The sequence below is a fragment of the Ictalurus punctatus genome, chromosome 25 (genome assembly GCF_001660625.3).
Source record: "Ictalurus punctatus breed USDA103 chromosome 25, Coco_2.0, whole genome shotgun sequence".
Taxonomy (NCBI): domain Eukaryota; kingdom Metazoa; phylum Chordata; class Actinopteri; order Siluriformes; family Ictaluridae; genus Ictalurus; species Ictalurus punctatus.
The window spans coordinates 3,295,446-3,310,751 of record NC_030440.2 but is presented as its reverse complement, the minus strand read 5'-3'; the positions used below and the strand labels follow the sequence as shown (position 1 = coordinate 3,310,751).

The window sequence follows — 15,306 nt, the reverse complement described above, 5'->3', positions numbered from 1 at the left end:
GATGGTTGATATATGAGACCACCTCTGTATTGTCTGTCATAACTAACAGATGGTGGCCTCTCAAATTAGGAGATGAATTTCAGTACTAGGAATACGGCCCACATTTCTAGGTGATTTATATTCCACACTAGATGAGGGCCGCTCGTGAGACAGTGAGCTGTACGGCTGTCTAAGACCGCGCTCCAGTCCATGGGGGAGGTGTCTGCCATTACCATCTTGTGATAAAGAAATGCCCCTAGAGTGTGACCCGAGGCTATAAACCGGGGACACCTCCAAGTTCTCAAAGCATGTCGGCCTTGCCGCATGACAGTGTTTACTCTCACGGGTTTGGTCCTCTGATGAAACACAGGACTTTCAGCCCCCACAGAATGGTCTCATGTGCAATAGTCTCAACCGTATGTCACTGGCTGCTGTTGCCATAAGCCCCAACAGTCTCCATAGAGCCCAGACCTAACTTTATCTTGCTCATTGTTGATAGGACTGACCCTATGCGTGTTGGGGATAGACACTCCCTCATTGTATTTGACTCCTACATAACCCCTAGAAAAGTCATCCTCTGACTGGAGAAGCATCTTTCCCTGAGGTTCAACCTGAGCCCCAAGCTCCTTACATGGGTGAGAACAACATCTTGATGTTGAATTGCCAAATTTGTGATGTTGTACATGTGTGTGATAGTGTAGCGGTAACATACAGGGTCACTATGTCAGGCTCACTTTGTCAGGCTCACATACAGGCTCACTATGGTTCGAGCCTCAGCTCTACCCTTTTTTTCACCATAGAAAGTTCACAGAGGTAACACTGAATGAATTCCGTGTGAACAACAGTGACTGGAGGCCCATGCCAATTAGAAAGATTCAGGTTATGGACTATTAGCAAGTTATTGTCATTCATTCGTATAAGTCCAACAATTATTATGCTCCATCACATTCACTTTATATTTTACATAATCTTGTAATTAAAAAAACTTGTTTAAATTAAGTTTATCATAAGTTCTGATAGATGAGATGAGAAACATAATATTTTTATGAGAACCATTAGACCACACATTCCATTTTTATTGTATTGTGTTCAGCTACGGCATGTTGTTCCATACACCACCTGGTGGTTATTGTGTGAAGTACAACAAATTAATTTAAATTCTTAGAACCTTGCCTGCAGTATACGGGTGATGGCACGTGACCAATCATGTGATACCGCGTGAAAAAAAAACGCGCATTCTTAAAGGCTACATCTGTAACTTGAAGAAATATGACCTGCTAAATGATATATTTAACACATAGAGATGGAAATATGCATAATATTTAACATATTTAACAAAGATTTTTTTTTGGATAAACCTGTGTTGTGTTTGCAGTTGTTTGATATCCATGAGAGCAGAGTATTTTTGTGGATTTTTTTAAAAAAAACAAAATATCAAAAGGTTAAACAATAAAGACGATTTTTCACAGCCTTCATGGCTCAGATTTACCAAGGGTGCAATTAGTGAATGGAACTGTACATTTCTGCAATGTGGACCTCACTAAATTTTTATTTATTTATTTATTTATTTATTTATTTATTTTTTAAATCTTGGTTATGGTCCCATGAGTGCTGCATTTCCCCAAGGATGACCCAACTACACCGGGACATTTTTACACATAAAAATATGGGTTCATGTCAAGGGAAGGAATCCAGTTTCAGTCTGATTGATTTTTTTTTTCTCTCTGTATTGTTGGCTATGCCATTCATCTGGTGAAGCTGACAACTGAGCCAAGGACAAAATCAGACGGATGCAATTCATGATATTACATGTGAGTGAAGAAGAAGAAGAAGAAGAAGAAGAAGAAGAAGAAGAAGAAGCTAGAGTTAGAAAGAGAGAACAGGGAGGCTGCAGAATCCTGAATCCGAGTCCTTCTCCGTGTTTTGCAGAACATGCAGAAAGCGTCTGAGGCTTTCTGCTGCAGTGGAGGACTAAACACACGCACACACTCATACACACCATACACCAGTCCCCTCTCCTATCCAGTCCTCCGCTTCACACACATACCAGAGGGAAAGAGAAAAAGGGGGAATACGCAAAAAAACAAACAAACAACAACAACAACAACAACAACAAAAAAACACCCCAAAGGGTAGAGGAGCAGGGAAGATTTGTTCCCCCATGGAACTGGATTTGGCTCATTTCTACATCTGTGTGTCCTCCGTTCCGCTGTCATGATGAGAAGACGCATGTGTGTGTACCAATGACTCCGACACACGCACGGATTCTCAGGTAAGAGCACGGGCATCAGTATCTGGTACTTATGAGTACCTCATTTTCCTGCACTGATTTTCTCAAATCATGTCGTGTGTCTTTCAGCCATAGAAAACCTCTCAGTATACCTTCTCTGTGAATAATAACAATAAGAAGAAAATAAGAATAAATAAATAAATAAACTGATGTTGTTTTTTTTTTTTTTTGGAGCGCCAGGGATGGAGTATCAAACGCTCTATTAAGAAACCTGTAGAAAATAGAGAATTGCAGTAGGTGAAGAACATGTAATGAACATGAGGGCATGATTGTGTGTGTGTGTGTGTGTGTGTGTGTGTGTGTGTGATAGCAGTTACAGGTATCAATTAGGAAATGGTGAATGGCAGTATGAAGATGTAGAGAACAGTATGTACTCAATGTGATTACAGTGTGTATGTGTAAGAGAGAGAGAGAGAGGAAGAGAGAGAGACGTACATACAGGTATCTCTCACACTCCGTGGGTGTGTGTGTGTGTGTGTGTGTGTGTGTATGTGTGTGTGTGTGTGTGTGTGCGCGCGCGCGCATGCTTGGCCGGAGTGTGTGATCTTGTTGCGCATCCATACGGGACTGAGGCTCTCTTGACTGGCATGAATGGAAAGAGAGAGAGAGAGAGAGAGAGAGAGTAATGAAGGAGGAAAGGTTGCCTAGCAATAAGCTTAGATCTTGAAGTGCAGAGATGAGATTTTCTGCCTCGGTGCTCGGCAGTGGAGCGTCCATCACTGTCCATATGTGGGTATGTATGTATGTATGTATGTACGTATATATATATGTGTGTGTGTGTTGTGAGGTACTGTGACAGATGGGGTCTTCTATTTACTGTGATTTTGTCTTTCATTCATCCTGGTTGCTTAATTGAACATTCAGGTCCCAAATTATCTGTTACATATTAAACCCACTGCAGTGTGTGTGCATGTGTGTGTGTGTGTGTGTGTGTGTGTGTGTGTGAAAGAGAGAGAGAGAGAGAGGCTTGCCGATAATCAGTTACATGATATACTGTGATTCATTTAAGTGAAGGTTGCTTAGGTAAGTAGCAAGTCCGGGCAGCGTGTTTTATTCACCAGAGATAAAATTTCTCATTCCCTTTAAGGTTGTCACTTTAAGGTTGTTGCTCTGTTTGTGTATTGTATTTGCCCTTCTCAGGGTAGGTGATCATATAAATCTGTTCAGCAGGCAAGAGTTCTATAGAAGTTTAAAGAACATGGCACGACTAAACTGTTGTTCGGACAGAGGAATACACTGGCAAATGCAAGTTAAAATTAGTTTCATCATTGTAGCGTTCTAGCATTTACTGTTTTGATTATGAGGGACAGTATATTTGTGTTTTTTCGAGAACCAGCAGCTGCCTAATACAATGTGACAAGTTGGGGACTTAAGTCAGAAATGCAAATTCATATCACACATAAGTCTTATGCAGGGAAGTTCTCCATATTCATATTAGGTAAAGTTGAAGTCATTCAGAATAGAGAAATACTAATGACCTACACAGAGTTCATGCTTTCATGGTTGCCAGTTTTTTCATATGTATCTCTTGGCAGAGATTTTTTTAAGAGTCTAGATCAGATCATTTAAATCAAGCACCCCTGTATATATGCAAAAAAAAGGGGAGGGGGGGATAGAAAATGTGAACTGATAAATCAGCTTTTTTGTTATCAATTGCAATATCATATAGCATAAAAAGATCATAAAGATACAGTTTAGATCAAACTGTAGCCAATTGGTTTGCACAAATAGTGCATAACTGTCCAAGCAGTGCTTTCTGTTTCCGATGTGCGGAAATTCAACATTATACGTTTAAATCCGCTAAGTACAGCCTAAGCACATGCCTTGCTATCTAGCATCAGATATTTTAGCAGGCTATGGTATGCTAGTCAACACTAGTTCTTTAATACAAGCACTAACTCTATTTTTAAATATTGTCCAGTGAGAAAAGGGGTAAAGATTAAAATGGACCCAGAAATCACACAAGACATCGTATCAGTTGTATTCAAGAGAAATGGAGAAATTAGCACAGGTTTAAGCTCACAGAGTGACGTATGAATCTTAATTCACGAAAACCAATCATAAAACATGAAAACAAGATGAACGAAAAAAAATGATGCATTAGTTTGAGGTGCATGGACACAAACTCCTGCCCAATAGTCTCTTATTTGTCAAGGGTGAATGTTCATATGTATGTGGCTAATTTATGCAGGTGTTTTTGCGACAGTAAGCCAATAAAAGGAGGGAATAAATACTGAATGAATTTACTTCAAATGACTTGAAAATCAATTTAAGTTGAGCTCAACTGCTTGAGTTCCATGCCAATAAATTGTTCTTTTGGAAACCTTAAAAACCTTAAAATAAATCAAATCAATGAAGGAAAGAATACAGTGCCCAACACTAATATTGTCACCCTTGGTAAATATGAGCAAAGAAGGCTGTGAGAAATTAACTTTATTGGTTAACCTCTTGATATTTTGTTCAAAATTCATAAAAAAAAAAATGCTCTGCTCTCATGGATATCAAACAATTGCTAACACAACACAGGTTTTTAAAAAAACTTTTTTAGATATAGATGTGCAACAATTATTGGCACCCCTATGAATTCATATGAGAAAAATATATTTGTATATAACTTTTTTTTTAGTACACCTGGGTGACTAGGACCAGGAAGTTGTTCAACCATGACTTCCTGTTTCACAGGGATATAAATATGAGGTAACACATAGGCCAAATTCCCTTAGTCATTCATAACAATGGGTAAAACCAAGGAATATAGCTGTGATGTGCGGCAAAAGATTGTTGAGCTTCACAAAATGGGAAGTGTCTATAAGAAAACAGCACAAGCATTGAAAATGCCCATTTCCACCATCAGGACAATAATTAAAAAGTTTCAGTCAACTGTAAATGTTATGAATCAACCTGGAATTAGACGTGTGTCTTTATCGTCTCAACGCACTGTGAAGAGGACGGGTCGAGTGGCCAAAAAATCTCCAAGGATCACAGCTGGAGAACTGCAGAAGTTAATTGCGTCTTGGGGTCAGAAAGTCTCCAAAACTACAATCCGAAGTCATCTACATCACCACAAGGTGTTTGGAAGGGTTTCAAGAAAAAAGCCTCTACTCTCATCCAAAAACAAACTCATGTTTGCCAGACACTACTGGAACTTCAAATGGGATCGGGTTCTATGGTCAGATGAAACCAAAATAGAGCTTTTTGGCAATAAACATCAGAGGTGGTTTTGGAGCACACAGAGAGGTAGCCGTATGGAAAAGTACCTCATGCCCACGGTTAAATATGGAGGTGGATCTTTAATGTTTTGGGGCTGTTTTTCTGCCAGAGGACCTGGACATTTTGTTAGGATACATGGCATCATAGACTCTATCAAATATCAACAGATATTAAATGAAAACCTGACTGCCTCTGACAGAAAGATTAAAATGGGCCGTGGTTGGATCTTCCAGCAGGACAATGATCCAAAACATACATCAAAATCAACACAAAAATGGTTTACTGACCACAAAATCAAGGTCCTGCCATGGCCATCCCAGTCCCCTGACCTGAACCCCATAGAAAACCTGTGGGGTGAACTGAAGAGGAGAGTCCACCAGCAAGGACCTCGAAATGTGAAGGATCTGGAGAGATTCTGTGTGGAGGAACGCTCTCAGATCCCTCACCATGTATTCTCCAACCTCATCAGTCATTATAGGAAGGACCCAGAGCTGTTATCTTTGCAAAGGGAGGTCACACAAAGTATGACTAAAAGGGTGCCAATAATTGTTGCGCACCTATATTTCTGACTATATTTTTGTGATTTTTTTTTTAAACAAAAGATGAAAATATTAAACAATAAAGACAAATTTTCATTGCCTTCTTTGCTCAAATTGACCAAGGATGCCAATATAAGTGGAGGGCACTGTACGTAATTATGTAAAAACTTCCAAAAATGTGCAATGCATCTTTGAATATCCGGGTATATATTTTGTATAGTAAAGCTAAGAAGCACATCTTGTACGCAAAAGCACCCATTACTCAAATGAAGTACCGATAAAGAGCTATGGCTGCTCATTCTGACTCACATTTACATGTTGACTCTAAATCATGAGGGTCATGCATGAGCAATTGTGATTGTTAAACTTATTGGATTTTTATTGTTATTGTTTATACCACTTTACTTACTATAATTATTGGATTATATTGACATTAATTTCATTTATTTATCTTCAGTACCCACTTTATCCTGGTCAGGGTCACATAGGTACACTAGATGTAAGGACCTGGATAGGACACCACTTCTTTGCAGAGCACCATGCACTCACACATTAACATACCCATTTACACCTACGGGCAATTTAGACCCCATCTACACGTATACAGATCTTTTTGCAAACAGTTTGTCATCCTCCATTTACAAAAAAAACGTCCAGTCCAAATGAACAGCGTTTTTTGAAATATCCATCCGAATGAAAATGCAAAAACGTTTTTGAAAATGCTCACAGCCAATTAGGTGGTGCCAGTTAGGTGGTGATAGTGTGTTGTATCCTGTTATATAAAACATCTTGAGAACGGAACTGCACACTGAGTGGGTGAGAAGGGGACACGCTGAACATAGCCAAAAGTTCATTCTTTTTTTATACTGTTATACTGTCTTGTACTGGTGAGGCCAGTTGGCAAAAAGTTCTAAAATGAAAATGACAAACACAAATTTGTATGATGATTAAGTTGGAACTACTGCTTAAGGTTATACTCACATCTTCTATACTTCTAAACTCTCTGGTAAAATCGCTCCCCCTTGGAGGATGGATTCGTAAAGCTTCATTTTCAGTGACTATGTTTTCAATACGTTTTCTATATATGTGTGTGGATGGGGCCTTAGAGTAGCAAAGTAACCTACCGGCATTTTTATGAGGCAGGAAGAAACCTGAAAACCCAGATTCAACCCACATAGACAAAGGAAGAACATGAAAACAACAACCCGAGCTCAGGATCAAACTGGGGACCTGCTGCACCAGCATTATGCTCCTATTAGGAACACTGATTTGGATTATTAATTAATGGTATTTAATTAATAAAGAATGTTCAGGTTGTTAGAACAGATTAACATGCACTCTGACCATATGCAAGTTTGATCATACGGATATGCCCAAGATAAAACTGATGCATAAGGAAACTGCCGGTGTAATATTTGTGTGCTCGTTTTACCATCGGATTGTTGTAAATTTGGGCCAATTTATGTCTCGACAATGAAACAAGCAAGTCGGAGTTTTACTTTGTTAAATAGCAACTCCAAAAATGATGTCTGTATGGGTCCTAACTATAAGCATTTGAATTCCATTATAGTAATTTGCCACAGTGGTTTGAAGACAGATATTCTGTTTGCCACTCAAAGACTCATGCACATCCTCACATCCTACACACAATCTTAAGAATTTGGTTCATTAGCAGGAGCACATACTCAAAGAAACACATGAAATAATCCTTGATAAAATGACACAGTCATGAATTGCTTAACCTTAAACTTTCTGTTCTGGCTTTCGTGATGTTATGATCCAGCTCTTAGCTCGACTCTGCAGAGGCCTGGCTTGATATTTTATGACCCGTGAAATCAGTGAGTTGATATAGCTCATAGATTGTGTTGTTCGGACTCTTCTGGATTCCTCAGTGCATGTTTAAAGAACATGTGACTCAAACCTAAACATTCAGCATTAACAAAATCCATCTACCTCAGCTAAACAAACTAGTATTGTATCTTGAATCTCATACTTACATATGCACTAGACTGACTTTTAAGACTTGTCATGTAGCCTACCAGAAGTTCTGTTTTGCATACCAGTATTCTGGACTTTCTAGATTAGCAAATTCTTTTAAAAGTAAAGTAAGAGTCATGATTTGAGACCCAACTCCTGACAACAATCATAATGACGGTGGAGCTCATGATTATGGAGCTCATCAGTTGGTTTAACATCACTGTGCATGAAATCACTAAACATTTTACAGATGAACAGAGATGTTTTGGCTCTGATGTGTCAACTAGTAAATGTCACTTTTAATCCTCCAGATCAGTGGCAGCTCTTCCAAAGGGGCAGGTGGGTCCCCAACATATGATCAGCCAATCCAGAAATATTAATCTTGATAAATTCCTCATTAACAGCTCCATATATTTTAACCTCTGTTAAAATACTAATTATACTAATTACTGTTACTAATTACTGCTGAGTGACCAACGATTTCTAGATGAGTGACCACGCATTTCTAGATGTTGTGCAATCTTGGGGCAGAGCATGCACTGCCTCATTTAACTTCTATAGCGTTATTACACCTAGTAGTCAAAATGGGAACTGCAACAAGTCCAAATAGATATCCATATGGGCAGGATTTGTGCTGCACCAGGCTCACAGGACAGTTCCGGGACAGTTGCCAGATTCACCAATTGGGCTAGTTTAAACATACTCTGTAATAATCTTAATCTAATATAATAATATTAATAATAATCTAATAATAATTAATCTAATAATGTTAATCTGAATTAAATAAAATAAATTCCCACAGAATTAGAAAATGAAAGTGCAGACAGTCTATGATGTACACAACAATTTATAGCGTAAGATTCATTGCAGAGAGAACGGGGGATTATGGAGTGGATGATGGCTGAACATCAGAAAAATGTGTAACCTATTTGTTTCCCCACACAAAGGCTCTGGAAAAGAAGAAACACGTCTCCCTTGTCCAGTGTCCAAATGTTTTGGGCTAGTTTTAGGATTTTGTGTGGATTTTGAGGTGTAGTTGGGCTGGAAAGTTTGCTGAAACGTGTCACCACTGGGTAATAATATTAGCTCGACTTAAACTGAAGATACGGTTTACTTTTAACTTTTATTTATTTATTTATTTACATTTTGCTGTTGGTCTGTATGCCGGATGACTGTATTTTGTTGTCTCTCAACTGGCTATAGCGTGGTTACTCTAAAAATTCACTATATAATAACCTATAGCATTAGTCAATAAATCTAGGGTCAAGAGCTCCTGCTCAAGATGTACATGAAGTACACAGTTGAGTGTGTGAACAATGCAGCTTGCACACACACCCAAAGTCATGTACCAAGTATAACCCATGCTCTTCTGCTTCGCGTGGGGCGGTATCACAACACCCCTGCATGGATTATTTTTCTATAACACACCCTGTGTTTTCCCAATGTATCATTCACCATTTCAGGAACAACTCCTGACTTTTTATAAATCTGGAATTTAAACAATATAGGGTGGTCAAGGCTTGGGGTCCCAGAAAACTCATAAATGTTCACTTTTGGCCATTTGCCCCAAATTTTTGGGAACTCCTGTTATATTGGCTAGGAGCCATTTTATAAGGGTTTGGTCACTGGCTTCTGTGATACAACAAGAACAAAACTTCAGTTCAGTTTGATCAGACAGTTACAAACTAGATGATCACAGTGCTTAGCCTAAACTATTGATCTAAATTACACAATATAAAATATGTACTGTATATTTTAACAAGCTAGCCAGCTAGTTAAATTACCCAACTGAGATATTCGTTAACCTGCTGATCCAGGTTTGTCACTTGAATGAAAAATAAAAGGAAAATTGTATGTTATGTTGCTGTTTTGTGTTCATACAATATACAAATTCAAACAGTTCTCAGTTGTATGAATGAGATAAACATGATAAACTAAAAATTGCTTTTGTCTTTTGAACGTTTCTCTGTGTGGAACTAAGTGGAACGCTTGTCCTATGTCTCCAGATAGTCCCATGTTATGATTTAAACTTGAATGAGCAACTTAATTTAAAAAATGTGGTTAGCTGTTAAGTTAATAATTAATTCCACTGATTCCCTTTAAAGAGCTCCACTGCACTGACTTGAAAGAGAAAAGCTGCTCCATCTGACTGAACTGTGAAATTATTTTAATGACTGAGTACGGAGGTAAACACTACATCATTTCATTTTCTAGGGTTATCTTTCAGTTCAAAAACATGTAGGATACGTTAAGAATAAAATAGTCAATGAATAGTAGTTAAAGTGGACCTATTATTCCCCTTTTTACAAGATAGTCTTACAATAAGTCTCAGGTGTCCCCAGAATGTGTCTGTGAAGTATTTTTAATAATGAACACTTTTATTGATTCACAAGTTAACACAAAGAGACAAACAACATATATAATGAATCAAACTGTTTTAACATAAATCCCCACTATAACCCCTCCCCCTACCAACTTCCCACCCCACCCTGGTCCCCCCACGAACACCCCTGAGGTCAATAGAATATAAACTCACATATCCCCCCCCCAAAAAAAATAAAAAAAATAAATAATAATAATAATAATAAAAATACACACAATTAAAAAAAAGAAAGGAAAATACACTAATCAAGTATAATCATAGACTAAACTCTAAATTATACCCTCCACCGCCCCTCCTCGAGAGTCCCCCAAAAACGCCAAATAACTGCTCCATTTCTTCCTGAAGGAATTCCCAACTCCCATCCTTCTGCTCGACCCCTCCTCAAAGGCAGCCACCCTCCCCATCTCCACACACCACTCTGGAAACAAGGGCGCTCCATCTGATTTCCATCCCCTTAAAATAACCTGCCTACCAATCATCACACTGGTCAAAACCCAATCTTTTTTGTACCTATCCTCCAATTTTGTGACCTCCCCATCTCCCAAAATACAGAGACTAGGGCAGAACGAGATCTGAGTGTTCAACACCTCACATACAAAGCTCTGCACCTTCAACCAAAATTCTTGGATCTTACAACACCCCCAAAAAACATGGGTGGTGTCTCCATCTTCTGAATGGCATCGCCAGCAGGTGGGTGTGTCTTTAAGACCTATACAATTTAGAGGGGGTCCAATAGAACCGATGTAAAATGTCTGTGAAGTATTAATTTAGGATTAAGTATTATACATTCATTATTATACATACATACATATATAGTGTATATTATATAATGGTATTTATGCATTATTTTTTATGGATGCAGAAAAAGCGCCGAATTAAACTACAGTCCTAAATGAATAATAAAAACTCCCTTTCACTGCACGTTGTGGTTTCTGTTACTCACTGTCTTCAAAAGTAAACACAAATAAAACAATATTCCTGATCACGTTTTAATTTGACATTACAGATCTTACTCGCGCTCCCACTGTGTATCACCGTGTCTACACCGCTCGTTACTAACAGGTCACTTCCGTTATAATAAACGACAGAATTTACACTGATACAGCATATAATGACAATAAACTTTAATTAAACTAAACCTTTTAAGCAACTCGCGACTGCATCACTGTCATGCGTCCGTGCTACACAAACTCCGCTTTATAAAGTTTGATCTTCTTGGCGGTGTTTAATATAAAATGCACCCCTGCCTTAGAGGACTTGGAGGTCGCACAATTTCTTCCTCAGTCACTCGATGATTTCGCCTCCGTCTGATAGTGACTGGGGTCATGTTGGGAATAAAAGGTAACGCTGACAGAAAGTAAACCGAAGAAAGTTATTGTCGGTGACAAGTATTAGGCTAAAGATAGCAGCATCGCATTACGTGCGCATGACGTCATGTGCCACTGACTAGGAAGCGGCTTATACTTCCGGCTAGTAAAAAAAAATGCTAGTGTTCCATTTGAGGTGATATTATCTTTCTAAAATCGAGTACAGAGTGCATAGTGTAAGTGCACGATATGCCATTTGGGACACAACTTTAGTATTTGCTCTCCGAAGCGTGTTTTCGGAACAGAAGTAACGTAATGAGTAAATCTCCCCCGTGCTGCGTGCAGACCGACTAATCCATAATGAGATTCGTTGACAACGATTTTCATAATCGATTATTTTCAATTTTATCGATTAGTTGTTGCAGCTCTAATTATTTGCCTGTATTAAATAAATAAAAGAAAGAAATAATAAGGATATCCCATCTGTTCAACAGGTGGAACCTGAGATTTACTGCATCTGTGACTATAGGGTTATCGCTTGCTTTAGACTTCTCTATCACCTCCTAAAAGAGAGAGAGAGAAAAGGTGTTTATCTTAAGATAATGTAAAATTAAATGCCACCCAAATACTTAAGTGATGTTGATCCAGTACATACACTGTAATGTTCTCTTGAGGTTGCACTCTACAAAATCTTTATGTAAACATATAAATGTTTCATCAGTCTAATCAAAGTTGGGCTGCAACTCCAACTGCCAGCTTATTAGGTACACCGAACTAAAACGAATACAGTCTAACTTTAACAACAAATATATACTTTGTATGTTAACAAACACCAATAACTGCAGTTAATTTGAGGTAAATGTAGGCCAACTGACATCTGGTTATGGTAGCTAGTGAAGTGTTGCTCAGTCTAGCTAACTGCAATTAGAAGCTAACTATGTATTATCTAACGATAAACATTAACTATGTTAGCTACATAAAATACCACTACTGACTAGATTCATGAGAGGTTAGCTAGTGCGTAAATTTTTTTAAAAAAATGCAATAATTTCATCATGTAAGACATGCTGGCTAGCCGCTCCCCAATCGTTCACACATTTTTACTGGCCATCACAGTAGTGGGCGAGCAGCTCAGATGCTTTGGCTTCATGAAGCAACCTTTTTACAAAACGCATCTGAAGTGCTTTTCCGATGCTCTGAGGGTGTTGGAAGTATCTTTGGATGGAAATAAACTGGGTCTGTAGTTTGTTTTTCTTAGTGTGTCACACCCATAGAAACCAGACTTAGTGTAGTCTGGTAACAGCACACAGATGAGAGATAGCTTAGTACAGCACTAAAATCCAGTCTAGTGTACCCTTGAGGTTAGGCAGAACCTAGACCAGTGCATCGCATATTTGTGTTTTCTCTGCTCCATGACATTGGACTGAAGTCATGAAAGTCTCAGTCATTATTATATGAATTAGCCATGTAGTGCAATGCCACTATCTTTATCTGAATTTGTTTAGTGCCTCAACTATTTGGACAGTATCTGTATTTGAATTTAAACAGGACATGACCCAGAAAGTTTTTTTTTTTTTCCTGTCCAATGAATATGATCTCCATCACTACGCCACTGAACACTGGAAACAGGAATAAGACAGGGCCCGTGGTTAAAGATGAACACATTATACCAACAACAAATTAATTATAGTGCCCATTCAATTTTCCTGTAATATTTTCATTTAATTGTGATGCAAAATGCTGAAAAAGCAACGAATGTGCAATCTAATATTCAAAATAAAATCTTTCAAGACTTCAGCATAGATATGAGTGTTAATCACTTGTTTTAGAACAGGAAAATGGCTGTGTCCTGAAGAACACAGGAAATTACACTGTTCTCAACCACTGGAGCCAGGCAGATTTCATTAGGCCATTGAGGCTGGTCTGCTTTAAGTTTATGACTGTCTGTATGAGTAAAAAGTAAAAAAAATCTAGCTTGTCAAAGTGTCTGTATTTATTTATTTATTTATTTATTTTGCTGTACTTTGGACTTAGTTACACAGGATGTAAACTCAGATCTATGAGCAGAGAAATCTTAGTGCTGGTGTAACTCCAGTTCATTTGAGCTGTGTTACTACCTGTGGTTGTAACGTGCATGCTTTAAAAGTTCAGTAGGCAGCATGCCGTATAGGTACAGCCAGTTGGAGAACAGTTACAGTCAAAAATTCTAACCCCCGTTGGAAATCAGGTTTATTGTCAGAATGTACAGACTTTCAGCTGTTTGCAGTGAACAAATCAAGCAAATAATTTTGATTGCAACTGTATAAAAATACTGTCTGTTTGCTGTGCGAGCAACAAACCCAAAAGAATAATCCATCCATCTTCTATATCGCTTATCCTTTTCAGGGTCACGGGGAACCTGGAGTCTATCCCAGAGAGCATTGGGCACAAGGCGGGGTACACACTGGACAGGGTGCCAATCCATCGCAGGGCACAATCACACACACATTCACACACTACAGACACTTTGGACATGCCAATCAGCCTACCATGCATGTCTTTGGACTGGGGGAGGAAACCGGAGTACCCGGAGGAAACCCCCACAGCACGGGGAGAACATGCAAACTCCACACACACAGGGCCACGGCGGGAATCGATCCCCCAGCCCTGGAGGTGTGAGGCGAACATGTTAACCACTAAGCCACCGTGCACCCTAAAAGAACCATAACGTCCAAAATACGTCCAAAAACACCTAAGACATTAATAAATTACTTGCTGCCTGAAAGAGAGTACACTGTTGTCTTCTACATGCTCAAGGAAGCATTTTTAAATTGGCTTGGTCTGAAAGTAATTATTGATTTTTCAGTAATTACAATAGAAGGTGGTACAGAGAGACAATACCACTGATTTTGATCCAGTACCAAGTACTACTAGGATTAGAATCCCAATACGAATATTTTGAAGTCTTACATAAAATGAAAAATCTTCAAATTCAAATTCAGTAAGCATGGTTACCAAGAATTATATGTGAAATAAAATGTGGAATAATCTTTCAGTTCTGCTTAATTTTCAAACACTGTAAATCGTTTTATATTAGGATTTAGCTTTAAAAGGTAAAGACAGGATTTAAAGTATTGATACTTAATTTTCTGGACCATGTTCCCTGCGCTTGTGATCAGGCTAAAATAAACTTCCCTCGTGTTCGGGCAAAGTTTGTTTTCTCTGCAAATGTTGTGTATTACGTAAAAAAGCATTCAGACACTTTTGTTTTTGTTATTTAATATACTTCCAGTGCATACTGTACTGAATATCCACTTCATGTCTTTTAACATCATATCATTATAAAACATGTTGGTATTGTTTGGGAAGATTTCACGCAAGTAGCAATCATGGTGAAGGTGAAGGAGCTACACTCACACTTTGCAACAAACTCCATTCAATTCCAACATTTTTATTTACAACAGCAAAATCATGTTGAACGGTTTTACTCCATAAGCGGTGTGTTTGCAGTGCTGGGATTCGAAGTCCAGACCATCTAATCATCACTGAGACCCTGAATAAACGAATTTAGTATATTGATGTATTTGGTATAATTGCCTGTAGGATGTCGGCGTGTATTGTAATTTCTTAACTCTAACATGT

At 38.4% G+C, this 15,306-nt stretch overlaps 1 protein-coding gene across 2 annotated transcripts in view; it reads left to right on the top strand.

Annotated features, from left to right (window-relative positions):
* The first annotated feature begins 1,850 nt into the window (after nt 1–1,850).
* Nucleotides 1,851–15,306, top strand: part of LOC128628635 (disks large-associated protein 2) — a 145,372-nt gene continuing 131,916 nt past the window's right edge. For both annotated transcript variants that reach the window (XM_053675591.1, XM_047150841.2), the window contains exon 1: nt 1,851–2,251. The gene's annotated coding sequence lies outside the window, so the exon portion shown is untranslated. The remainder of the gene's footprint in view (nt 2,252–15,306) is intronic.